General features: G+C 38.1%; 1 protein-coding gene across 6 annotated transcripts in view; it reads left to right on the plus strand.

The window, feature by feature from the left end:
• Positions 1–26,198, plus strand: part of DOP1A (DOP1 leucine zipper like protein A) — a 186,579-nt gene that overhangs the window by 18,393 nt on the left and 141,988 nt on the right. The window lies entirely within an intron of this gene.

A 26,198-nucleotide genomic window follows, 5' to 3' on the forward strand; every position in this document is an offset into this window, starting at 1 on the left:
TCTGTAGCTTTCCTTTCTTATAGCATCTTTACCCGATTTTGGTATTAAAATGATATTAGCATCATAAAATGAGTCAGGTAGAGTTCCTTTTTCCTCAATTTTTTTGGAAAAGTTTGAGCAGGATTGGTGTTAGTTCTTTTTGGAATGATTAATAAAATTCCCCTGTGAAGCCATCTGGCCCTTCCTTCTTTGTAGGAAGATTTTTCATGACTGATTCAGTCTCTTTGCTTGTGGTTGATGTTGAGATCATCTATTTCTTAGTGATTCAGTGTAGCTTGTTTGTGTGTTTCCAAGAATCTGTCCATTTCATCTGAGTTGTCTAATTTGTTGGCATATAGTTGTTCATAGCATCCACTTATGATTTATTTCTTCACGGTCTCTGGTTACGCACCCCGTCTCATTTCTGATTTTGTTTATTTGCATCCTCTCTCTTTTTTTCTTTGTCAGTCTTGCTAGTGTCCCATCAATTTTATTAATTTTCTCAAAGAACCAACTTTTGGTTTTATTGATTCTTTCTATTGTTCTTTTGTTTTCCCATTCATTTATCTCTGCTTTAATCTTTGTTATATCTTGTTCTAGTTTGCTAGCTGCTGGAATGCAATATACCAGAAATGGAATGGCTTTTAAAAAGGGGAATTTAATAAGTTGCTAGTTTACAGTTCTAAGGCCGAGAAAATGTCCCTGTTAAAGCAAGTCTATAGAAATGTCCAATCAAAAGTATCCAAGGAAAGATACCTTGGTTCAGGAAGGCTGATGAAGTTCACAGTTTCTTTCTCAAGTGAAAGGGCACATGGTGAACACAGTCAGAGTTTCTCTGTCATCTGGAAAGGCACATGGTGAACATGATCAGGGTTCCTCTATCATCTGGAAGGGCACATGGCGAGCATGACATCATCTGCTAGCTTCTTCTGGCTTCCTGTTTCATGAAGCTCCCCAGGAGGCATTTTCCTTCTTCATCTCCAAAGGTTGCTGGCTGGTGGACTCTGCTTTTTGTCGCTATGTCATTCTGCTCTGCTCTCTCTGAATCTCTTTCATTCTCTAAAATGTTTCCTCTTTTATAGGACTCCAGAAACTTATCAAGACCCACCCAAATGAGTGGAGACATGTCATCACCTAATCCAGTTTAACAACCACTCTTGGTTAAATCACATCTCCAGAGACATGATCTGATTACAGTTACAAACATACAGTATTGAATAGGGATTATTCTGCCTTTAAGAAATGGGATTTTGATTAAAACATGGCTTTTCTAGGGTCCATACATCCTTTCAAACCAGCACATATCTCTTCTGTTTGCTTTGGGGTTAGTTTGCTGTTCTTTCTCACATTCCTCTAGGCGAGCAGTTAAGTCCTCCGTTTTTGCTCTTTCTTGTTTTTTATCTTTTTTTAATTATTATTTTTTTGGTATGGGCAGGCCCCAGGAATCAAACCTCGGTTTCCAGCTTGACAGGGAAGAACTCTTGCCACTGAGCTGCTGATGCACCACCCTCGTTTTTTAATATAGGCACTCAGGGCAATAAATTTCCCTGTCAGCACAGCCTTTACCACCTCCCACAAGTTCTGATAAGTTGTATTCTCATTTTCATTCATCTCCGGATAGCTACTGATTTCTCTAGAAATTTCTTCTTTCACCCACTGGTTGTTTAAGAGTGGTGCTATTTAATCTCTATGTATTTGTGAATGTTCTCGTTATTTGATGGTTATTAAGACCTAGCTGGATTCCACTGTGATCAGAGAAAGTGCTTTGAATAATTTCAGTGTTTTTAAGTTTATAATGACCTGTTTTGTGCCCCAGCATATGATATCTCCTGGAGAATGTATCATGAGCGCTAGAGAAGAATGTGTATCCTTGTCTGTTGAGGTGCAGGGACCTATATATGTCTGTTAGGTCTGATTCATTTATCAGGTTATTTAACTTCTCTGTTTCCTTGTTGATCTTCTGTTTGGTTGTTCTATCTATAGAGGAGTATGGTGTATTGAAGTCTCCTGCTACTTTTGTTGAAACTATTGGTCCCTTCAGTTTTGCCAATGTCTGTCTCATGTACTTTGGAGCTCCTTGATTGGGAGTATAAACATTTATGATTGTTATATCTTCTTGGTGAATTGACCCTTTTATTAATAGTGTCCTTCTTTGTCTTTTATGATATCTTTACATTTAAATTCTGTTTTGTCTGATATTAATATAGCTACTCCTGCTTTCTCTTGATTACGACTTATGTGGGAAATCTTTTTCCATCCTTTCACTTTTAGTCTATTTGTATCCTTGTGTCTAAAATGAGTCTCTTGTAAACAGCATATAGCTGAATTATGTCTCTTAATCCATTTTGCCAATCTATATCTTTTAATTGGCAAGTTTAGTCCGTTAACATTGCAAGTTATTACCGAAAAGGCATTTCTTGAATCCACCATCATATCTTTTTCATTTTGTTTGTCAGATCTGTATATTCTTTTCCCCCTTTCTCTTTATATCCTTGAAGTTACCCTTACTGATACTCTTCAATTCTGTTCCCTCCTGTAGAACTTCCTCTAAGTCTTTTTTTTTCCACCTGGCAGAACTCCCTTTAGTATTTCTTGTAGGGCCAGTTTCTTGTTGATAAATTCTTTCAGGACCTGTTCGTCTGTGAAAACTTTAATCTCTCTCTCAGTTTTGAATGACAGTTTGGCTGGGTGCAGAATTCTTGTCTGGAAGTCTTTCTCTTCAGTATCTTAAATACATCTTACCACCACTGCCTTCTCGCCTCCGTGGTACTAGTTGAGTAGTCTAAACTCAGTCTTTTGTGGTTTCCTTTATATGTAGCAAAGTGCTTTTCTGTTGCCGCTTTCAGCATTTTCTGCTTCTCTTCAACATTTGACAGACTGAATAGTATGTGTCTGGAGGGATGCCTATTTGGATTTATTCTGTTTGGAGTTAGTTGGATTTCTTTGACTTGTATATTTATGTCGTTTACAAGGGTGGGGAAGTTTTCCCCCATTATATCTTCAGCTACTCTTCCTAGCCCTTTACTCTTCTCTTCTCCTGGAACACCAGAGATTCTTGTATTTACTTGCTTTTTATCTATCATTTCCCTGAGATACCATTGAAGTTTTTTGATCTTTCTTGCCCTTTGCTGTTTTGAGTCTTCAAAGTCAGTCACCCTGTCCTCTGTATCGCTTATTCTTTCTTCTGTCTCTTCAAATCTGCTGTTGTGCACCTTTAGTGTGTTTTTTATTTGGTCAGCAGGGTCTTTAATCTCTGTAATAGCTGCTATTTTTCTATTTATTCTTTCAGATTCCTCCTTATGCTCTTCTACTGTCTTCTTGATCTCCTTTATGTCATTTGCCCTCCCACTTATTTTCTTAATTAGAGTTATATGAACGTCTTTGATTAGTTGTTCCAACATCTATGTCTCCTCAGGTGTTTTAATTTGGTCATATAGGGAGGGCACTGTCTGCATTGTGATCAGCTTAGTGATCGTCTATTGTTTTTGTCACATATAAATATCTTATTGATTTACTTTGGGAGTTGATTTCTTTCAGTAGTATAAAGCCTTGTGTTTGCGTAATGGTTGTGCAACAGGGTGCAGAGTATGAGGTGGGGCTCAACAGTGCAGTGGTTCATTGCATGGCTGGTATAGGCGCAGATTGGGAGTGTTATGCTGGTGCTTGTGAGTGTGGGCACCTAGTGGCCAGGGAGGATGTAGCTGTGCGGGTGCATAACCCTGGTGTACACTGGTCTAGGGTGCAGGGCCCTTTGTGCACATGTGTAAAGCTTTGGCAGCGGGTCGGCGTTATGCCTTCATGGGTTGGGAGCATGTATGACGCAGCTGCATAGGTCAGTGCTTTCTCAGAGCTGGAAAGCATGACTGAGGGCCATGCAGGTCTAGGAGTGCCATAACCTAATTCATAAAGAGCTGAAGGATGTGATTGGGAGCCCCATGCGCATGTGTGGGTATAGTAGTACCATAAACTAATGCGCGGAGCTCGGGGTGGGGGGGTAGAATGAGTCTGTGCGACACTATGAGCAGGGATGGGGTGTAGCTTGGGTTTGAAGGTGTGCCAGCACCTTTTATGTGCTAGCAACAGCGTGCAGGGAACAGGGAGGGGAAGGTAGTGCTCAGGATGCATGCAGGAGAGGTGGGTTGAGCTACACTTGGGGTGGGGGGTTGGGCATGTATGCAGACTGGGGGTGGGGGTGAGGGGAGCACTTCATTTACAGGGAGTAGGGGCTGGAGACCGGGTTTGAGTACATGGGGTGTGGGGTGAGTTACGGGTCATGGAACTGCACTGGTGAAGATAGCGCGTTCAAAGAATGTGGCCTGGCTTACTTCCTAGTCCCCATCTCCCAGTCCATGTACTCCTGTGGGCTCCCTGCCACTGTGCTAGCCTCCAGCTTTCTGCTCAGATACTCGGCCCCTGCAACCAGGATGGCGCTATATGGTTCAGAAGACTCTCCCAGGTCAGTGGCACTCTTGAATTGCCATCTCAGCTGCCCTCCTATCCTTCCTCCATCTTTTCTGTGGAGCAGGGCTGAACTCAGGCTACCCTATTTGGCCATCTTCCCAGAACTCAGTCAGCACTACTCATATTTTATAATCATTTAAGCAGGACTTTTTAAATTGGGAGGGTCTGATGCAATTTCATTTCTTTTAATCTTAGCCTTTTTACTCTATAAGGTGTAAAATTATAAATCTATACTCATTTGCCTGATAATTTTCATAAGGCCTAAGTTACTGAGAAAACTGCGTTTTTTTTCATGCACAGCTGTTTTGTGTCATTTTTGTATTGAGTGATGTAAAACATTACACTGTTTCATGTTTTATGATGGTTCAAGTCCAGTTTATAGAAGTTGTGGATTTGAAAGAAACACTAAACTATCAAGTGAACTATAAATTAAGTCAGATAAACTACTTATTATCAGATCCTTAAAGGAAGATTCTAAATGCCGTTTTTATTTTATTATGTTTTTTAATTTATTTTTTATTTTTTATTTATTTATTTTTTATTAATTAACGGAAAAAAAGAAATTAACCCAACATTTAGAAATCATACCATTCTACGTATGCAATCAGTAATTCTTAACATCATCACATAGATGCATGATCATCGTTTCTTAGTACTTTTGCATCGGTTTAGAAGAACTAGCAACACAACAGAAAAAGATATAGAATGTTAATATAGAGAAAAGATATAAAAGTAATAATAATAGTAAAAAAAAAAAACTATAGCTCAGATGCAGCTTCATTCAGTGTTTTAACATGATTACTTTACAATTAGGTATTATTGTGCTGTCCATTTTTGAGTTGTTGTATCTAGTCCTGTTGCACAGTCTATCCCTTCAACTCCAATTACCCATTATCTTACCCTGTTTCTAACTCCTGCTGGACTCTGTTACCAATGACATATTCCAAGTTTATTCTCGAATGTCCGTTCACATCAGTGGGACCATACAGTATTTGTCCTTTAGTTTTTGGCTGGACTCACTCAGCATAATGTTTTCTAGGTCCATCCATGTTATTACATGCTTCATAAGTTTATCCTGTCTTAAAGCTGCATAATATTCCATCGTATGTATATACCACAGTTTGTTTAGCCATTCTTCTGTTGATGGACATTTTGGCTGTTTCCATCTCTTTGCAATTGTAAATAACGCTGCTATAAACATTGGTGTGCAAATGTCTGTTTGTGTCTTTGCCCTTAAGTCCTTTGAGAAGATACCCAGCAATGGTATTGCTGGGTCGTATGGCAATTCTATATTCAGCTTTTTGAGGAACCGCCAAACTGCCTTCCACAGTGGTTGCACCATTTGACATTCCCACCAACAGTGGATAAGTGTGCCTCTTTCTCCGCATCCGCTCCAGCACTTGTCATTTTCTGTTTTGTTGATAATGGCCATTCTGGTGGGTGTGAGATGATATCTCATTGTGGTTTTGATTTGCATTTCTCTAATGGCCAGGGACATTGAGCATCTCTTCATGTGCCTTTTGGCCATTTGTATTTCCTCTTCTGGTAGGTGTCTGTTCAAGTCTTTTTCCCATTTTGTAATTGGGTTGACTGTCTTTTTGTTGTTGAGTTGAACAATCTCTTTATAAATTCTGGATACTAGACCTTTATCTGATATGTCATTTCCAAATATTATATCCCATTGTGTAGGCTGTCTTTCTACTTTCTTGATGAAGTTCTTTGATGCACAAAAGTGTTTAATTTTGAGGAGCTCCCATTTATTTATTTCCTTCTTCAGTGCTCTTGCTTTAGGTTTAAGGTCCATAAAACTGCCTCCAATTGTAAGTTTCATAAGATATCTCCCTACGTTTTCCTCTAACTGTTTTATGGTCTTAGACCTAATTTTAGATCTTTGATCCATTTTGAGTTAACTTTTGAATAAGGTGTGAGATATGGGTCTTCTTTCATTCTTTTGCATATGGATATCCAGTTCTCTAGGCACCATTTATTGAAGAGACTGTTCTGTCCCAGGTGAGTTGGCTTGACTGCCTTATCAAAAATCAAATGTCCATAGATGAGAGGGTCTATATCTGAGCAGTCTATTCAGTTCCATTGGTCGATATATCTATCTTTATGCCAATACCATGCTGTTTTGACCACTGTGGCTTCATAATATGCCTTAAAGTCCGACAACGCGAGACCTCCAGCTTTGTTTTTTTTCCTCAAGATGTTTTTAGCAATTCGGGGCACCTTGCCCTTCCAGATAAATTTGCTTATTGGTTTATCTATTTCTGAAAAATAAGTTGTTGGGATTTTGATTGGTATTGCATTGAATCTGTAAATCAATTTAGGTAGGATTGACATCTTAACTATATTTAGTCTTCCAATCCATGAACATAGTATGCCCTTCCATCTATTTAGGTCTTCTGTGATTTCTTTTAGCAGTTTTTTGTAGTTTTCTTTATATAGGTTTTTTGTCTCTCTAGTTACGTTTGTTCCTAGGTTTTTATTCTTTTAGTTGCAATTGTAAATGGGATTCGTTTCTTGATTTCCCCTTCAGCTTGTTCATTACTAGTGTATAGAAATGCTACAGATTTTTGAATGTTGATCTTGTAACCTGCTACTTTGCTGTACTCATTTATTAGCTCTAGTAGTTTTGTTGTGGATTTTTCCGGGTTTTCGACGTATAGTATTATATCGTCTGCAAACAGTGATAGTTTTACTTCTTCCTTTCCAATTTTGATTCCTTGTATTTCTTTTTCTTGTCTAATTGCTCTGGCTAGAACCTCCAACATAATGTTGAATAATAGTGGTGATAATGGACATCCTTGTCTTGGTACTGATCTTAGGGGAAAAGTTTTCAGTTTTTCCCCATTGAGGATGATATTAGCTGTGGGTTTTTTCATATATTCCCTCCATCATTTTAAGGAAGTTCCCTTGTATTCCTATCTTTTGAAGTGTTTTCAACAGGAAAGGATGTTGAATCTTGTCAGATGCCTTCTCTGCATCAATTGAGATGATCATGTGATTTTTCTGCTTTGATTTGTTGATATGGTGTATTACATTAATTGATTTTCTTATGTTGAACCATCCTTGCATACCGGGGATGAATCCTACTTGGTCATGCTGTATAATTCTTTTAATGTGTTGTTGGATACGATTTGCTAGAATTTTATTGAGGATTTTTGCATCTATATTCATTAGAGAGATTGGTCTGTAGTTTTCTTTTTTTGTAATATCTTTGCCTGGTTTTGGTATGAGGGTGATGTTAGCTTCATAGAATGAATTAGGTAGTTTCCTCTCCACTTCGATTTTTTTGAAGAGTTTGAGGAGAGTTGGTACTAATTCTTTCTGGAATGTTTGATAAAATTCACATGTGAAGCCGTCTGGTCCTGGACTTTTCTTTTTAGGAAGCTTTTGAATGACTGATTCAATTTCTTTACTTGTGATTGGTTTGCTGAGGTCATCTATTTCTTCTTGAGTCAAAGTCGGTTGTTCATGTCTTTCCAGGAACCCGTCCATTTCATCTAAATTGTTGTATTTATTAGCGTAAAGTTGTTCATAGTATCCTGTTATTACCTCCTTTATTTCTGTGAGGTCAGTAGTTATGTCTCCTCTTCCATTTCTGATCTTATTTATTTGCATCCTCTCTCTTCTTCTTTTTGTCAATCTTGCTAAGGGCCCATCAATCTTATTGATTTTCTCATAGAACCAACTTCTGGTCTTATTGATATTCTCTATTGTTTTCATGTTTTCAATTTCATTTATTTCTGCTCTAATCTTTGTTATTTCTTTCCTTTTGCTTGCTTTGGGATTAGTTTGCTGTTCTTTCTCCAGTTCTTCCAAGTGGACAGTTAATTCCTGCATTTTTGCCTTTTCTTCTTTTCTGATATAGGCATTTAGGGCAATCAGTTTCCCTCTTAGCACTGCCTTTGCTGCGTCCCATAAGTTTTGATATGTTGTGTTTTCATTTTCATTCACCTCGAGGTATTTACTAATTTCTCTTGCAATTTCTTCTTTGACCCACTTGTTGTTTAAGAGTGTGTTGTTGAGCCTCCACGTATTTGTGAATTTTCTGGCACTCCACCTATTATTGATTTCCAACTTCGTTCCTTTATGATCCGATAAAGTGTTGTGTATGATTTCAATCTTTTTAAATTTGTTAAGACTTGCTTTGTGACCCAGCATATGGTCTATCTTTGAGAATGATCCATGAGCACTTGAGAAAAAGGTGTATCCTGCTGTTGTGGGATGTAATGTCCTATAAATGTCTGTTAAGTCTAGCACATTTATAGTAATATTCAGATTCTCTATTTCTTTATTGATCCTCTGTCTAGATGTTCTGTCCATTGATGAGAGTGGTGAATTAAAGTCTCCAACTATTATGGTATATGTGTCTATTTCCCTTTTCAGTGTTTGCAGTGTATTCCTCAAGTATTTTGGGGCATTCTGGTTCGGTGTGTAAATATTTATGATTGTTATGTCTTCTTGTTTAATTGTTCCTTTTATTAGTAGATAGTGTCCTTCTTTGTCTCTTTTAACTGTTTTGCATTTGAAATCTAATTTGTTGGATATTAGTATAGCCACTCCTGCTCTTTTCTGGTCGTTATTTGCATGAAATATCTTTTCCCAACCTTTTACTTTCCACCTATGTTTATCTTTGAGTCTAAGATGTGTTTCCTGTAGACAACATATAGAAGGATCCTGTGTTTTAATCCATTCTGCCAGTCTATGTCTTTTGATTGGGGAATTCAATCCATTAACATTTAGTGTTATTACTGTTTGGATAATATTTTCCTCTACCATTTTGCCTTTTGTATTATATATATCATATCTGGCTTTCCTTCTTTCTACACTCTTCCCCATACCTCTCTCTTCTGTCTTTTTGTATCTGACTCTAGTGTTCCCTTTAGTATTTCTTGCAGAGCTGGTCTCTTGGTCACAAATTCTCTCAGTGACTTTTTGTCTGAGAATGTTTTAATTTCTCCCTCATTTTTGATGGACAATTTTGCTGGATATAGGAGTCTTGGTTGGCGGTTTTTCTCTTTTAGTAATTTAAATATATCATCCCACTGTCTTCTAGCTTCCATGGTTTCTGCTGAGAAATCTACACATAGTCTTATTGGGTTTCCCTTGTACGTGATGGATTGTTTTTCTCTTGCTGCTTTCAAGATCCTCTCTTACTCTTTGACCTCTGACATTCTAACTAGTAAGTGTCTTGGAGAATGCCTATTTGCGTCTAATCTCTTTGGGGAGCGCTGCACTTCTTGGATCTGTAATTTTAGGTCTTTCCTAAGAGTTGGGAAATTTTCAGTGATAATTTCTTCCATTAGTTTTTCTCCTCCTTTTCCCTTCTCTTCTCCTTCTGGGACACCCACAACACGTATATTTGTGCGGTTCATACTGTCCTTGAGTTCCCTGATACCCTGTTCAAATTTTTCCATTCTTTTCCTGACAGTTTCTGTTTCTTTTTGGAATTCAGATGTTCCATCCTCCAAATCACTAATTCTATCTTCTGTCTCTTTAAATCTATCATTGTAGGTATCCATTGTTTTTTCCATCTTTTCTACTTTATCCTTCACTTCCATAAGCTCTGTGATTTGTTTTTTCAGTTTCTCTATTTCTTCTTTTTGCTCAGCCTATGTCTTCTTTATGTCCTCCCTCAATTTATCGATTTCGTTTTTGAAGAGGTTTTCCATTTCTGTTCGTATATCCAGCATTAGTTGTCTCAGCTCCTGTATCTCATTTGAACTATTGGTTTGTTCCTTTGACTGGGCCATATTTTCAATTTTCTGAGCGTGATCCGTTATCTTCTGCTGGCTTCTGGGCATTTAGTCAGATTTCCCTGGGTGTTGGACCCAACAGGTTGAAAGATTTTTCTGTGAAATCTCTGGGTTCTGTTTTTCTTATCCTCCCCAGTAGGTGGCACTCGTTGCACACGTTTATCTGCGGGTCCCACCAGTAAAATGTGCTGTGGGTCCTTTAACTTTGGAAAACTCTCGCCTTGGGGGAGGTTCGCCAGCCGAAGCGGCTTGGAAGAGTGCCAGCCGGCCCGGGGGTCCGAACGCGGGGAGTGTCGCCGACCGCCGCAGCCCTGGAGAGCGCCTGACTGAATTTCCTAGTCAACCCAGGGCCCCAAGCATGGCGGGAGGGCGCCAACCGCCGCAGCCCAGGAGAGTGCACCGTTCCCAGCCGGACCGGGGAGTCACGTGTTTGGAAGGGACCCCCCTCGGTCACCGTTCTCCACGGTCTGGGGATTTCCAATCCCATTCTCTCAGTTGGTCCGGGGGGCCTCGCGTGGTGGGGGCGCCAGCTGCCGCGGCTTGAGGGGACTGCTTGCCGCCCCACCCAGGAAAGCCCGTGCCCCTCGGCGATCTCACTGGAGCGGGTTCTCCCAGACAGTCAGCCATTCCAGGATGGGGTACGCTGTCTTTTTGATCTCTGTCGTGGCTCTGGGAGCTGTTCTGTATTGTTTCTACTCCCCTAGTAGCTGTTCTGGAGAAGGAAAGGTGAGGGTGGCAAGGCTTTCGAGGACGGTGGCGGAGGAGCCGGTGAAGGTGGAAGAGGGCACGTTGGTGGTTGGAGAGCCGACGGAGCAGGAGGAGAAAGGGAAGGATAAGATGGCGGCGGGAGCACTGCCGAAGCAGAAGGAGGAAGGGGAGGGCAGGATGGCAGCGGGAGCGCCGCCAGAGCAGAAGGGGGATGGGGAGGGCAGGATGGTGGCGGGAGCGCCGCTGGAGCAGAAGGGGGAAGGGGAGGGCAGGATGGTGGCGGGAGCACCGCCGGTGGAGAAAGAGGGAGAGGAGGGCTGGATGGCGGCGGGAGCGCCACTGGCGGAGAAAGAGGGAGAGGAGGGCTGTTTATTTTTCTTACATCACTTTAAGGAAAAACAAATGAGAATTTTTATTTATACTTATTTTATATTTTCAAGTTTTTTAGGTAGTTTATATTTGGTAGTTGGTTTTTGTGTCTCCTGAATAGTTTTTATATCAAAAGAAAAAAATTCAGGTTATGAAGGTGATGGATTATATGGTGACGGAAATAAACGTCCTGCATCTTAATTGTGGTGAGAGATTTTGATTGTGTGATCATTTTATAGATGCATATATCAGTCAGAATTCATCAAATATCTATGTGTTAAATATGTAAAGTTTTGTGTACATAAATTATATCTCAATAAGTTTGTTAAAAAAAATAAAAGCCCTTTTGGCTATCATACAACATTGTAATTTGCATCCATTAGACAGAAATAGGTTGGTGACAGTACCCAGTTTTCCATTTTGTTTCCAAGACGTTTACAGCCATATTTGATGGCCAACTACAGAATCTTGTTAGATCTCAAAGTGAGCATACTAGCTTCCTAGTATTTACTATGTTTTTACCATTACCTATAACAGTGACAATAACTGATTTTTTTGAGGATTTTCAATGTGCCAATCATTCTAATAACTTCAGTATGTTAATTATTCAATTTTGATAACCCATTGAGGTAGGCATTATCATCTCCTTTTACAGATGAGGAAACTGAGGCCTGAGAAAATGGAACATCTTGCTCAAGGTCTTACAGCTGCTAAATACGTGTTAGAACTAGGATTCTAGGCTATTTGACTCAGCTCCTGCACTTGGAGGCCCTGCCCTCTACAGCCTTTCATGGCCTGAGTTTTCCATCATTGTTTTGTTATTACGTATGTGAATTTTTTATGGTGGGCACCATATTTCTAGGGAAGAGATAGGGTATTAAGTTCTCTTAAAACAGTTTGGGTATGTTATATTTGCATTGTAATTTCTGCCAGTAGTATTCAGAAGTGTGGTTCACGGCCAGTTCACAAATTCTTTGTTGTGCAACGTGACAAATTAAGTACAAAGATGAAAATGAACGTCTCAAAATTCTGTAACAACTTGACATTGGTGCAACAACTGAGGGCATAATTTTCTATTTTACAAAAATATCAGTCAGCAATGGATTGCAGAGAAAAAACAAAACAAAAACCTGGTTCTTCACCACAGATAATTTGAGAAGCCCTGATCTAAGCCGTTTTAAAATAAAGTATGAAAATAAAATCCGAGAACTGGAATTTAAATTTATTGTACATTGGATGAAAAATTCAAAAGTGATACATCCGTAGAACTTCTCTTCTGATTGTATGATGAGTAACTTTATTTGCATTTTAATTGAGGAAGCATATCCAAATTATTAGTCCTAGATCTGACGTTCTTTGCTTATGAATAAAAACAATAATCACTCTGCAGATGAAATCTACTAAAAGTCCTCTCTTCTGCTGTTTCAGTAAGATTTTGCTTTTAATGTTCCACTTTTTATGTGTGTCCTACCTAATAGGTTTGTTTTTTAAACATTTAAACATTTAGGATTTCCAAGCTAAATAATAAATAACCTAAAAATTTTCAGTTTTTTAACTGATTCAGCTTTTTTAGCTAAAGCCACATATAAGAGTTATAAATGCTACAGACTTAGCTGATGGGTTAGCTTTTTTATATCAAATAAGAAAAGTTTCGGGCGGGCCACAGTGGCTCAGCGGCAAGAACACTTGCCTGCCATGCCAGAGGACCCGGGTTCGATTCCCGGTGCCTGCCCATGTAAAAAAAAAAAAAAAGAAAAGTTTCTCTGAAGGATATGCCATTTGACTTACTATTGTTTCAAAATTTTATCACCCTCCATTATTACCCTGATTTATAGATAAATGGCCCTTATTTTTATTAATAGATATATTGCTAAATTAATTTTCAGGCTAATCTTTCCCATGTACCAAATGTTGTGTCTCTTCCATACAGATATATTTTGTATTTTATTTGAAATTCGTGCTATAGCAAGAAAAAAAATTGTTCCTGTAAGTAAATTCTATCCACATGAGCTTTACTCTATGTAATGCTAAATAAATTCTTGAATTTACTGATTAGAATTTACTTATTTTATACTGTTTTTGCACACATTCAGAAATCCAATCAAGTTGAATTTTTTTTAACTGAGTTAAATTTGATTTTGCTGTTTTTCTTGCTGCTCTGATTCCAGAAGCAAAACTAGAAATGTGTTAGTTTGCATTAATTCTACATTCATTCCATATATATATCATTATCTGTTGGTACTTAACAGTTTTGTTATCAAAGTGTATGACTTTGCTTTTGGTATACCAGTTAGTCTTTTCTCTGAAGCACATATTGATGTATATGTTTATGGTTAAATTTAGTTTAATTTTTTTTTTTTGTAAAAACCCTGGATTAATGATAGAACACCTTGCATGATTTTTAACTTACTCCTTTTTTAACCATTATACTTAAACCACATTGTTTGAATTCAACTTGAACCTCACTATTACAAGTTGCATGTACTGTATGATATACGAGGATATGTAAAAGCACTGCTCCTGTTCTAAAAGAACTTTCACCCTATAAAGGATATTGCATTGCTGAGTCTTTCATGGATTGAAATTTATTTTGAAACGGATGGTTAAGATTTTCTTTGATTCAATTATTATTTAAGTTTATATTTATTTTGAGTTCCTCAAAGTAACTCAGATCTGTTTGGTTTGCTATTCTGAGAGTCCAGAGCATATTTCGTAAAGTCATTTTTTTTTCACATTAAGCCTTGTGTCAAATATCACAATTTTAAAGAGAAAAATCAATTTACTGTCTTAGAGAATTTGCCTTATTTTGTTCCCCCCTACCTCCCATTCCAATTGAGAATAAAAGTTTCATGATGTTAGGAAATGTTTCTCTATCTCTAGTCAGAATCAGTATAGTGTTTAGCACATGGTATGCTAAAGTAAATAATTTCAAATATCAAGTGTAATAGCTACGGTACTCTAGAGAAACAAAATCATCAGGAGATATCCCATAAATATGAAGTTTATAACAGTGTCTCATGTAACTGTGGGAATGTATAGCCCAAGGTCTGTAGGGCAGACCTCAAGCTGATAACCAACAAAGGTCCTTAACAAACTCTCAGGAGAGGCTGACTGGGCAACCTTGGACTGTAAGGGCCCAAGGTCTGCAGGGCAGGCCACAAACTGGTAATTCTGATGAAGTTCCTCAATGAACTCTCAGGAGATGCTGGCTGTACTTGGAAATGGAAAGGCCCAACCAAGGTCTGTAGGGCAGGCCTCAAGCTGTAACTCTGATGATGTTCCCAGCGAGCTCTCAGGAGAGGCTAGCTGGACACCCATGGAAATGGAAGAGTCCAGTGAATGAAGGGTCTGGATGAACTCCATCGGAGAGGCTCACCCACTGAAGCAGAGTGACTGTCTCTTCTGAATCCTCCTTAAAAGCCTTCATGATTAGATTAAGCATCACTCATTGCAGAAGATACTCCCCTTAACTGATTACAAACACAGTCAGCTTTGGATACCAACTAATCATGATTTAAGTCCCTGAAATGTCCTCAAAATAACAGACAGGCCAGCGCTTGCCTGACCAGATGACCAGGCACCACCACCTGGTCAAGTTGACACATGAACCTAACCATGACATAAAGTGACTCTACATTTAGGTTTCGTTTGTCACCAAAGATGTGATTTGGGGTTTCTGCGTTTTCATTTTTTTTTTTTGCAAAAGAGAATTGAGGTAGGGAACTGGGAAGTTGTATTGCCTTTCTCTGGCATAACAAGGAGCTATTAATTTAATGAATCAATAGATTTTTATATATTTTAAATACAAACAAGTTTTACTATCATAGACCATATTTGCTAGAGTAGTGATTTAACCTTTTTGAGGAAATATATGGAACTGTGGTTTGAGGTATTATAAAATGTGGTGGGGACTTCTGGGAAGATGGCAGAGCAGGGCGGATGGAAATCACCCCTGCTTCATGAGATGATATAGAAGATGGGGAGAGAATGACCAGAACTGTATTCCTGTTGGGTGAGTGATTGGGAAGGGTTTTCATGGGGTGTTCTAGTTTGCTAGCTGCTGGAATGCAATATATCAGAGATAAAATGACTTTAAATAGGGAAGTTTAATAAGTTGCTAGTTTACAGTTCTAAGGCCAAGAAAATGTTCCCATTAAAGAAAGTCTTTGAAATGTCCAATCTAAGGCACCCAGAGAAAGATACCTTGGTTCAAGAAGGCCGATGAAGTTCTGGTTTCTTTCTCAAGTGAGAAGACATGTGGCAAACACAGTCAGAGTTTCTCTCTCATCTGGAAAGGCATATGGTGAACATGATCAAGGTTCCTCTTTCATCTGGAGGGGTACATGGCAAACACAGCATCATCTGCTAGCTGCTTCTCCTGGCTTCCTGTTTCATGAAGCTCCCTGGGAGGCAGTTTACTTCTTCATCTCCAAAGGTCTTTGTCTGGTAGACTCTGCTTCTCGTGGCTTGCTGTTCTGCTTTCTCAGAATCTCTCATTCTCCAAAATGTTTCTTCTTTTATAGGACTTCAGAAACTAAACAAAACCCACCCAAATGGGTGGAAGCATGCCTCCAGCTAATCCAGCTTAACAACCACTCTTGATTAAACTAGGGAGATGATCTGATTACAGTTTCAAACATACAGTATTGAATAGGGATTATTCTGCCTTTATCAAATGGGATTTTGATTAAAACATGGCTTTTCTAGGGGACATACATCCTTTCAAACCAGCACATGGAGTTTTGGGGAGGAGAGAGATGGGGTGATCGGGCCAACTAGAGTGGGTTGGGTTACATTGGCCAGTACCCATGTGTGGATGGAAGGAGTTGTCCTCTGTCTGCTCCAGCCTGCCCCACCTGCTGGCTAGGGAAGCTTCCCTTTGCAGATTCACAGGCTACAGTGCCCACAGGGAACCCAGAGGCAGGCCACCTGTCTGCTGTGAAGAGCTGTGACCCCAGGTGCTGGGGGCTGTTACCTGTCTGGGTGCCACAACTATCCATCCCGTCAGGCATGGTACAGGAATCAGCTACTTCCTCTACCACCCTGAGCACTGATCAGTGGCTCTGTCCCATGTGTTGGAACCAGCAGATGCCACAGCCAGCGTGCCCTGCCAAGCAGGCCACCTCCATATTTCTTCAGCTGGTCCCTGCAGGGAGGAGCCTGAGGGAGGTGGTGCTTTGGCAGTGCCATCTGCTGGAAGGTCACAGTAAGTGCAGGTAGACAAAATCCCTCTCTCCCTAGGTTTTTCTTTCTCTTTTCACCTTTTTCTTTCTTCTCAACATATCTTTTCTATATATATATTCTTTAGTAATAGTATATATTTGCATTTTTATTGACTATTTTTGTTTTTAATTCTTATTTTTTATCCTATTTTGTTTTATTGTATTTATTTACTTTTTAAATTTCTTTCCCCTTCTGTGGCCCTTGTCTGAGTTCATCCCTAGTATAGCTTGGGGTGTCTCCTTCTGACTTTGGGACCTAATACTGGTGAGGTGTGTGTTTTTTTGTTGGTGGTATTTTTTTCATATTTTCATTTTATTATTTATTTAAATTTTGGGGAGGCTGATGCATGGGTCAAAAATCAAGCCTGGGTCTTCCGCATGGTGGGTGGGTGCTCTGCCACTGAAATACCTGTGCCATTCAGCCTAGCTTTTAATAGACCCTCAACAAAAATTATATCCCTACCCGAGATCTGGACCTTAGTTTGGTGGGGAATTACTGACAAACTAAGTGCAAAAGGAAACCCTCAATGCAAAACCAAGTAAATATAAAACTTTAGAAGAGTAAGGAAAACCAGCTTGCAAAATAACCTTATTGAGATAATCAAATGCCCTAAATACAATGAAAAATCACAAAACACTTGAAGATCCAAGCAACCAAACTACCAAATCAAAACTCCAGAGAGGAGACAGAACATGGACAACTACTCAAGCATATGTATAAAGAAATAAAAGGTTATCAGGAAGACACTGAAGAACATGAAGAATTCAGAAGATTAAATAGAAAATTAGCAGATTGCACAGAAATGAAAGATACAGTAGATCAAATTAGACATATACTAGAGACACGATAGCAGGTTTGAAGAAGTAGAGGAAAGAATAAGTGAGCTAGAAGGCAGAACAATTGAACTAGAGCATACAAAAGATCAAATGGCAAGAAAGATGGAAAAAATACAACTGGATCTTAGGGAAATGATAGACAACAAGAGGTACACAGATATAAGGATCATTGGTATTCCAGAAGGAGAAGTGTAAAGAGCTGGGAAAGCTAGATGAAGATAGAATCAAGAAAACTTGCCAACCCTTATAAAAGATAAATATGCAAATCAGAGAGGCCCAATGAACTCCAACCAGAATAAATCTGAATAGGCTTACTCTAAGACACATACTAATTAAACTGTCAAATGTTGAAAAGAAACAGAAAATCTTGAAAGCAGCATGAGAAAAGCAATCTATTACATACAAGAGAAAACACAAAAGACTGACTTCAGGCTACTGAACAGCTACCATGGAAGCAAGAAGGCAGTGGTATGACATATTTAAGAGCCTGAGGGAGAAAGGCTTTCAGCCAAAAATTCTTTACCCAGCCAAGTTATCCTTCAAAATTGAGGGAGAGATTAAAATCTTCAAAGACAAAAAAAAGATTGAGAGAACTAGTCAACCAGAGACCTGCCCTATAAGAAATACTAAAGGGAGTTCTGTCAGCTGAGGAAAAAAAAAAAAAAGACAGGAGAGTGAAGACAGGAGAGCACAGAATTGAAGAATATGAGTAATGGTAATTTAAATGATAAAAAAGAGAGGAGGAAAAGAATATATAAATCTGAGAAATAAAACCTAAAGGATAAGATGGTAGAGTCAAGAACTGCTTTTATAGTAATTATTTTCAATGTTAACAGACTAGACTTGCCAATTAAAAGATACAGACTTGTAGAATGAATTAAAGGACATAATCCAACTATATGCTAGTTACAAGAGACACATGTTAGACTCAAGGACACAGTTAGAATGAAAGTGAAGGAATGGAAAAAGATATTTGCAAGCTGTAACCAAAGAAAGCAGGAGGAGCTATGCTAATATCAGACAAAATAGACTTTAAATGTAAAGACATCACAAGAGACAAAGAAGGACACTACATATTAATAAAGAGACATTTCATTAAGAGAAAAAAGCAGTCATAATTGTGTATGCTCCCAAATAAGGAGCTCCAGAGTACATGAAAGAAAGAGCAAAAATCAAGGACTTAACTGCTTACCTGGAGAATTCAGAGAAATAAGAGCAAACCCCAAAGCAAACAAAAGAAGAGAAATAAAGATTAAAATAATAAGCAAACTGGAGAACAATGAAATGATAGAAAGTATCACTAAGACCAAAAGTTGGTTCTTTGAGAAAATCAATGACATTGATGGACCCCTTGCTAGACTAATAAAGACAAAAGAGAATGCAAATAAACAGTCAGAAATGAAAAGGGAGTCATTACTACAGATCATGAAGAAATTAAAAAATCGTAAGAACATCGTGAGCACCTGTATGCCAACAAAACTGCACAACTTATATGAAACGGACAAATTCCTAGAAATACACAGATTTCTTATACTGACTATGCTCTCAACAACCAGGTACAGGTAGAGATTCAGTCAGCCATCAAAAATCTTCCCACAAAAGAATAGCCCAGGACCAGACTTCACAGGTTCGAAAAAGAACTGACACCAATCCTGTTCAAACTCTTCCAAAAAATTGAGGAAAAAAGAACATTACCTAACTCATGAAGCTAATACCGAAATCAGATCAAGACACTACAAGAAAGGAAAACTATAGACCAATCACCTTAATATACAGATGCAAAAATTCTCAACAGAATACTAGCAATTTGAATCCAACACATTAAAAAAAATTATACATCATGACCAAGTTGGATTTATACCAGGAATGCAAGGGTGGTTCAACATAAAATCATTCAGTGCCAATATAGCACATTAACAAATCAAAAAGGAAAAATCACATGATAATCTCAATTGATACTGAAAAAGAATTTGACAAAATCCAGCATCTTTTCCTGATAAAAGCACTTCAAAAGTTAGGAGTTGAAGGAGACTTTCTCAGTATCATAAAGGCTATATATGAAAAATCCATAGCCAGCATTATATTTAATGATGAGAAGCTGAAAGCATTCTCCAGAAGATCAGGAATGAGACAAGGATATCCATTGTCCCCACTATTATTCAACATTGTGTTAGAAGTCCTTGCTAGAGCAATTAGACAGGAGAAAGAAATAAAAGGCATCTAAATAATCAGGAAAGAAAGAAGTAAAACTTTCACTATTTGCAGGTGACATGATCTTATACTTAGAAAACCTGAGAAATCTATGGCAAAGCTACTTGAGCTAATGAATTCACCACAGTGGTTAGGTACTGATGAATGTACAGAAATCCCTAATGTCTCTTCTATACACAAGCAATAACCTATTTGAGGTGACAATTAAGGAAAAAATTCCATTCTAAATAGCAACCAGAAGAATCAGGTATCTAGAAATAATCCTAACCAGGAATGTCAAGGGCTTATACATGGAAATTACAAAAAAGTGCTAAAAGAAATTTAAAATGATTTAAATACGTGGAAAAACATTCCATGCTCATGAAATGGTAGGTTAAATGTCATTAAGATGTCGGTTCTACCCAAACTGATACAGATTCAGTGCAATATCAATCAAAATCCCAACAACTTTGAAGACTTGGAAAAGCTGGTTATCAAATTTATATGGAAGGGAATAAGACCCTGAATAGCCGAAGATATCCTAAAAAGGAACAGTGAAGTGGGAAGACTGTCATTTCTTAACCATAAAGCTACTGTATAGCCACAGTGCTCAAAACAGCATGATATTGGCACAAAGGTAGAAGTATCGACCAATGGAATAGAATCAAGAGTGCCGACATAGACCACCAAAGTTATGGACATTTGGTCTTCAATAAGGCGCCCAAATCCACCGAACTGGGACGGAATAGTCTTTTCAGTAAATGAGTGTGGGAGAATTGGATATCAATAGCAAAAGAATGAAAGAGGACCCGTACTTAAACCCTATACAAAAATTAATTCAAAATGGATTAAAGACCTAAATGTAAAAGCGAGTACCATAAATCTTCTAGAAGAAAATGCAAAGAAACATCTTCAAGATCTAAGTAATAGGAGGTACCTTCTTAAACTTTATCCTAAAGCACAAGCAGTGAAAGTAAAAATAGACAAATGGTGACTCCTTAGGATCAAGAGCTTCTGTGCCTCAAAGGACTCTGTTAAAAAGGTGAAGAGGCAGCCAACTCAATGGGAGAAAATATTTGGAAAACACGTGTCATATAAAGGCTTGGTATCCTATGTACATAAAGAAATTATACAGCTCAACAACAAAAGAACAAACAATCCAGTTATAAAATGGGCAGAGGATATGAATAGACACTTTACAGATGGCTAAAAAGAACATGGAGAGATGCTTATTTTCATTAGCTATAAGGGAAATGGAAATTAAGACAACAGTAAGATACCACCTCACACCTATAAGAATGGCTGCTATTAAGGAGGAAACTATGAATACTGGAGAGGATGTGGAGAAATAGGAAGACTTAGTCACTGTTGGTCAGAATATATGATGCAGCACAGTAGAAGAGTTTGGCAGTTCCTTAGAAAACTAAATATTGAGTTGCCCTTGACCTGGCAATACTACTATAAGATATATACCCAGAAGAGCTAAGGGAAGTGACACAAACAGATATTTTGCACACAGATTTTTATAGCGCACTACACAGTTGTCAGAAGATGGAAACAATCCATGTGCTCATCAGCAGATGAGTGGATAAACCAAATGTATAAACATATCATGGAATATTATGCAGCAGTAAAACAAAATGATGTTCTGAAAATATGACAGTGTGCATGATCCTTGAGGACATAATGCTGAGTGAAATAAGTCACAAAAGAACAGATACGGTATGATTTCATTTTTATGACTCTGGGAAAGATAATCTCAGACGCTACACTGTAGAAAATACAGACATAGAAGAATGCAAAAGCTAGGAATGGAGGAAAGTCTACCCAAAGAGGTTGAATCTAAATGCAGGGGAACTGAGAGAAGTGATGATAACTAATTAGCGTGTTTAAAAGTAACATTACCATATTGAAAGTGAATATGATTGAACAGGGATGTACTCCCATGTATCCCAATGATTAAGTGTATGATTATAAATAAGTTCTCACGTGAACCATTTCAATGGTTCAATAGTGGACGAGTCAGTAATAGAGGCATATGGTGGGGGGAACTAAAAATGTATGCTATGGCCAATAGTTAACAAAACATCAGCAGTACAATAGGACTACTCAAATTGAGAGTGCTGCTGATTGTACAACCAAAAATACCGTGTGACATGGTTTGTTTATTTTGGATGTTATCCATGATGCCCAATAGATGGAGGGAGCCAAAGGATACAGTGACTTAGAAGTACAAAGGCAAACGGTGATAGGTTCATATGATCGAATTTGGTGTGACTACAAAAAGGAGGGATGTTGAGGGGCACGTTATGAACTAACTAAACCTTGGGGACAGTGGGCTCTGCAGAATGGGCCAGAAACAAATGAAAAATTATGCTAAGGTCTCTCAGAAAATACTTATTAAAAAAATGAGTGCCTGGATTGTGAGCTCTTATAGCAGCCACGTTTGATATGAAGTTGTGGATGTATTTCTGGGTTCTAAAACACTGAGCTATATCTGTATCAGCTGGTGTTTCTCTGGAACTTTGAGTAGCTCTGTAACACCTGGGTCCCAAAAAATGTAGTGCTGCAAACCTGAAAGTTAGCATAGCTATATATAATAACAGTTGAACTAACTGAGAAAGATATCAGGCTTAAAATGAAGCCAATCTGGCTGGGTCTAAAGTAAATTAGAATGAGGAGTAAAAAATGATAGTATATGTACTCTAGACCTTCAGCTGCTGTATGAGATCAAAAACAGAGAGGTTTATTATGTCTAGAACCTAAATTTTCTGTAACATAGTCGGAATCAACCTCTCTGGATAGCTCAGTTAGACAACCCAGACTCTGGAGCCCAGATGGGAATGAGGACGAGTAATTCTCTGGCTTGATGTAGTGCTGGGATATATCTCCGACTATGGTGGGCTGATAATTAAAAAATAATGGTAAAGTCTCTTGAGGATCTGAAAGGAAATATGTATATATCTCCATATATTAAACTCCCCTATCTGGGAAATCCCATGTACCCTCCCAGCCACTGGGGACTCTCAACCATTGAGGACTCCCAAGAAAAAAGGCCAAGCCCTGGATTTTTTTTTTCCTGCATGGGCAGGCTCCAAGAATCAAACCTGGGTCTCTGGCATGCATGTGAGAATTCTGCCATTGAGCCACTGTTGCACCACCCCAAGCCCAGAATTTTTTTTTTCCTAAGCTCTGAATTTTGAGGCTTGCTCTTATGAAACTTACTTGTGTAGGGAGAAGCTAAGACTACCCATAATGAGGTCTAAGAGTTGCTTCCAGTCAACCTCTTTGTTGCTCAGATATGGCTTCCAGTCAACCTCTTTGTTGCTCAGATATGACCACTGTCTCTCTGTAAGTCCAACTCTGTAATAAAACTGTTGCCCTCCCTTCTGTGTGGTACAAGCCATTCAGGGGTGAAAACTCTTCCTGGCAATGTGAGGCATGACTCCCAGGGATGAGTCTGGCCTTGGCACCGTGGAATTGACAATGCCTTCCTGACAAAAAGGAGGATAAGAATAAGGCATCAGTTGGCCAAGAGAGATCAGATAGAGTCAAGAGGCTGTTCTGGAGGCTACTCTTATGCAGGATTCAGTTAGATAGTGTTAATTGCCATGGTTTGCTAAATTTCAATTAACATCACTCCTGTTGACTCTTAAGAAACTTAGGGCTGGAACTGAAACTCTGTAAAGGTTTCATGCACTAGGTTTGTCTTCCTGGAACATGTAATTCCTAGAGGGTTCTTAGGTCAGATAAATTCTGAAACCCCAAGGGACCAACCTCTCCAGGATTATCAGTTAATTATATCCCCCTGTCCTTTAGTGTGGACACCCCTACTCAACATGAAAAAGTCAGAACAGGTTTCCCAAAGATCCCTATAGATTAAGAGAAGGATTAAAGGAGGAGGAAGAGTTATATAACAGAGAAAATAGAATTTAACAAACAAGTATGGCTGCTGAATTACTATATTAGTATTTATTCTGGCCTCCAGTGTTTTGGAGCAGCTAGAAGGATAAATCTTAGATGATGAAATGATAGTCCATGGCAAACTGTGGAACCTGTTCTGTATCTACTTGTTGAAGTGTGCTTTAACAATTGTTAGTTTTTTTTTTCTCTTTGCTTTGTATATATGTTACATTATGCAATGAAAAAGTTTTAAAATTAAAAAAAACGATGGATGTGAATATATCTCAGTAAAATTTTCAGTTAAATAAAAAAAGCAATGGTCTGTCTCCCTAGTAAAATGTAAAGTATTTTGCCTATAATTTGAGGTGATTCATAGATCCCTGAGGCCTAGTATATATGTAGCAGTTTTATTAAGATATAATTCACATACCGTGTACTTCACCCTTTTAAATTGTAAAATTTGATAGTTTTTATTAAATTTAAAGAGTTGTGCAACTGTTACCATAATCATTTTTTAACATTTTTATCACTCCCCAAAGAAACCTATATCCATTAGCTGCCACTTTTTATTTCCCCCACATCTTCTTCCTACTCCCCACTCCCAATCCTAAGCAACTATCAGTCTACTTTGTACCTTTATAGATTTGCCTATTTTGGACATTTCATATCAGTAGACCCATATGATATATGGTCTTTTATAAATGGCTTATTTCACTTAACATTTTTTTCAAGGTTATGGAATGATCTTGAAATATTCCATTTTATGTATATACCATATTTTATTATCCATTCATTAGTTGATGGACATTTGAGTTGTTTCTACTTTGGGGCTATAATAAATAATGCTAGTATGAACATACAAGCTTTTGTATGGACATCTGTTTCCAGTTTTCATGATGTATGCATAGGAGTGGAATTCCTGTAATGTATGTTTATCATATGTTTAACCTTTTGAGGAATTCCCAAACTGTTTTCCAAAACATCTGCACCATTTTATGTTCCCACCAACAATGTATGAGAGTTCCAATTTCTCCACAACCTTGTCAACACTTGATATTATCTGTGTTTTTTATTATAACCATTCTAATGTTATAATAACAAGTAGTATTCTTGTTGTTTCAATTTAATTTCTCTGCTGAGCACTGATAGTATCTTTTGATGTGACTACTGGTCATTTGTTTATCTTCTATGAAAAAAAGTCTATTTGAATTATTTCACCATCTTTTTGTTATTGATGTATTGTTGTTATTTGTATTTATGTTTTTATTATTGGCTTGTAAGAGTCCCTTGCTCTTACAAGTCCCTTCATCAAATATTTGGGAAATATATTCCTCCCATTCTATGAGTTGTCAGATGGTATCCTTTGAAGGATAAAAGTTTTAATTTTGAGGAGGTCCAGTTTATCTATTTTGTTCTTTAATTTATGTTGTTGGTGTCATTTATAAGAAGGCTTTGTTTAACCCCAGCATCACAAAGATTTACTCCTGTATTTCTTCTAAGAATTTTATACCTTTAGTTATTACATTTTGATCTGCAATCTACTTTGAGTTAATTTTTATGTGTTGTATGAGGAAGGAGCCAACTTCATTCTTTTGCACATGGATATCCAGTTGTCCCAACACTGTTTATGGAAAATACTATTCTTACCCCCATTGAATTATTTACCTTGGCGCCCCAGAGGCCCATTGTTAGACCCTTTTGAACAACCATGAACCCAACTCTTGGGAAGAATGTAGAGTTAGCTCAGGGTACCTAAAAGGGGACAAAGAGACCACACTGGTTTTAAGTTTGAGACTTGACTGAAACCTTGTAACCGCTCTATATTTATTATCTGTTGTTATGAAACGGAATCCATGCAAACTCAGTGACCTGAAATAGCAAACTTTTGTAGGTCATAAATTTGAGATGCTTAGCTGTGCAATTTTGACTCAGGGTCTCTCATGAAGTTGTAGTCAAGATGTCATTTGGGGCTGCAGTCAAATGAAGGCTTGACTGTGGATGGAGGATCCCCTTCTAGTACAGCTTGCTCACATGACTGTTGGCAGAAGGCTTCAGTTCCTTCCCACAGGGACCTCTCTGCAGGACATCTTTTTTTTTTTGAGGGCAGGCTTGTCCACTCTGCAGGGCTTCTTGAAGTATTTTCATGACATGGCAGCTATCTTCCCTCAGAGCTAATGATCTAAGAGAAAGAGTAAGATGGAAGCTTTAATACTTTTTAAGACCTTGTCTTCCCTTCACACATTGTCACTTTGTACTATTCTTTTCATTAGATTTAGGTCCGAAAGTTCATTTCAAGGGTCTGGAAGATATGGCCCCACTTTTTGAAAGGAAAATCCAAGAATTCATGGACATATTTTCAGTCACATATTTTCTTAGACAATTTCTGAGAAATTGTCAAACTGTTAGGCACAGCGCTAGTTGCCCAGTTTTACTTAATAAGATGATCTTTAAGTCATTCTTTTCTTTTTCTTTCTACCTTGTTCCCTTCCTCCTTCCCTCCTTCTCTGTCTCTCTCTCTCTCTCACATTCACTCTCTCTTTGGCATGTCTTTGGTATTTTCAGTCCCATCAGTCTAAACCATATTTTAGAATCAAAACGAAATAAAGGGGTATGAATATCAGAAATGTTATGATATAGAAGGAATGGGATTTCTAGGTTGAAATAAGTACCGAACATTTCCTACTCTTTTTTATACCTAATTTCTTCTAGCCATTTTTTGGTTCTTTTTTTTTTTTTTTCTTACTTTTTTTCATGAACAGACACCAGG

The sequence above is a fragment of the Tamandua tetradactyla genome, chromosome 5, assembly GCF_023851605.1.
Source record: "Tamandua tetradactyla isolate mTamTet1 chromosome 5, mTamTet1.pri, whole genome shotgun sequence".
Classification (NCBI taxonomy): Eukaryota; Metazoa; Chordata; class Mammalia; order Pilosa; family Myrmecophagidae; genus Tamandua; species Tamandua tetradactyla.